This window comes from Andrena cerasifolii, unplaced genomic scaffold (assembly GCF_050908995.1).
Source record: "Andrena cerasifolii isolate SP2316 unplaced genomic scaffold, iyAndCera1_principal scaffold1703, whole genome shotgun sequence".
NCBI lineage: Eukaryota > Metazoa > Arthropoda > Insecta > Hymenoptera > Andrenidae > Andrena > Andrena cerasifolii.
The window spans coordinates 1-2,373 of record NW_027486595.1 but is presented as its reverse complement, the minus strand read 5'-3'; the positions used below and the strand labels follow the sequence as shown (position 1 = coordinate 2,373).

At 20.2% G+C, this 2,373-nt stretch overlaps 1 long non-coding RNA gene across 1 annotated transcript; it reads right to left on the bottom strand.

Moving 5' to 3' along the window:
- Positions 1 to 1,488: 1,488 nt before the first annotated feature.
- On the bottom strand, positions 1,489 to 2,365 carry LOC143378249 (uncharacterized). Its single transcript, XR_013087921.1, has 2 exons — positions 2,157 to 2,365; positions 1,489 to 1,924 (listed from the first exon to the last, which is right to left on the bottom strand). It is a non-coding gene; the product is annotated as an uncharacterized LOC143378249 (long non-coding RNA).
- Positions 2,366 to 2,373: the final 8 nt, after the last annotated feature.

The following is a 2,373-nucleotide window of genomic DNA, read 5'->3' as shown; positions in this document are numbered from 1 at the left end:
TATTTTTTGATCTATTTATTTACCTACTTTTTCTATATTTATTTACCCATTTTTCTCTAGTTATTTACCTACTTTTTTCTCTAGTTTATTTACCTATTTTTCTCTATTTATTCACCTATTTTCTCTATTTATTTATCTATTTTTTCTCTAATATATTTACCTACTTTTTCTCTATTTATTTATCTATTTTTTCTCTAGTTATTTACCAATTTTTTCCTCTAATTTATTTACCTATTTTTTTATTTTCCTTTTTTTGTTTGGTTTATTTACCTATTTATCTATATTTATACACCTATTTTTTCTCTAGATAATTTACCTATTTTTTTCTCTATTTTTTTACCTCTTTTGTTTTCTCTATTTATTTACCTATTTTTTCTCTGTTTATTTAACTATTTTTTCCTTTAATTTATTTACCTATTTTTTATTTACCTTTTTTTCTTTGATTTATTTAGCTATTTATCTCTATTCATACACCAATCTATTCTCTAGATAATTTACCTATTTTTTCTCTCTTTATTTACCTATTTTTTCTCCATTTTATTTACCTACTTTTTCTATATTTATTTACCTATTTTTCTCTAGTTATTTACCTACTTTTTTCTCTAATTTAATTACCTATTTTTTCATCTAATTTATTTACCTATTTTTTTTATTTACCTTTTTTCTTTCAATTATTTAGCTATTTTTCTCTATTTAAACACCTATTTTTCTCTAATTTATTTACCAATTATTTCTCTGTTTATTTACCTATTTTTTCCTGTAATTTATTTATCTATTTTTTCCACTAATTTATTTACCTATTTTTCTCTATTTATTCACCTTTTTTTCTCTATTTATTTATCTATTTTTTTCTCTAATTTATTTACCTATTTTTTCTCTAGTTTATTTACCTATTTTTGTCTATTTATTTGCCAATTTTTTTCTCTACTTTATTTACCTATTTTTTATCTATTTATTTACCTTTTTTCTCTATTTATTTACCTCTTTTTTCTCTATTTATTTACCTATTTTTTCTCTAGATAATTTACCTATTTTTCTCTATTTATTTACCTATTTTTTCTCTGTTTATTTACCAATTTTTTCCTCTAATTTATTTACCTATTTTTCTCTATTTATTCACCTTTTTTTCTCTATTTATTTGCCTATTTTTTCTCTATTTTATTTTCCTATTTTTTATCTATTTATTTACCTACTTTTTCTCTATTTATTTATCTATTTTTCTCTAGTTATTTACCTATTTCTTTCTCTCATTTATTTACCTATTTTTTCTCTGTTTAGTTACCTATTTTTTTCTCTAGTTTATTTACCTATTTTTTTATTTACCTTTTTTTCTTTGATTTATTTAGCTACTTATCTATATTTATACTCCTATTTTTTCTCTAGATAATTTTCCTATTTTTTCTCTATTTATTTTCAAATTTTTCTCTATTTATTTACCTGTTTTGTTTTCTCTATTTATTTACCTATTTTTCTCTAGTTATTTACCTATTTTTTCCTCTAATTTATTTACCTATTTTTTTATTTACCTTTTTTTCTTTGATTTATTTAGCTATTTATCTCTATTTATACACCCATTTTTCTCCAGATAATTTACCTATTTTTTCTCTATTTATTTTCCTATTTTTTCTCTATTTGTTTACCTCTTTTGTTTTCTCTACTTATTTACCTATTTTTCTCTGTTTATTTACCTATTTTTTCCTATTTTATTTACCTATTTTTTCTCTGTTTATTTACCTATTTTTCCCTATTTTATTTACCTATTTTTTCTCTGTTTATTTACCTATTTTTCCCTATTTTATTTACCTATTTTTTCTCTATTGATTTACCTCTTTTGTTTTCTCTATTTATTTACCTATTTTTTCTCTAGTTACTTACCTCTTTTTTCTGTATTTATTTACCTCCATTGTATTCTCTACTTCATTACCTATTTTTCACTATTTCTTTATCTATTTTTTTCTCTAATTTATTTACAAATTTTTTCTCTGTTTATTTACCTATTTTTTCCTCTAATTTATTTATCTATTTTTTTCTCTAATTTATTTACCTATTTTTTCTCTATTTATTTACCTCCTTTGTTTTCTCTATTTATTTACCTCTTTTTCCCTCTATTTATTTACCTATTTTTTTTAATTAGCTATTTTTCTCTATTTATTTACCTATTTTTCTCTACTTATTTACCTCTTTTTTCTCTATTTATTTACCTATTTTTTCTGTATTTATTTACCTCCTTTGTTTTCTCTATTTATTTACCTTTTTTCCCTCTATTAATTTACCTATTTTTTTTAATTAGCTATTTTTCTCTATTTATACACCTATTTTTTCTCTAGTTTATTTACCTCTTTTTTTCTGTATTTATTTACCTACTTTGTTTTC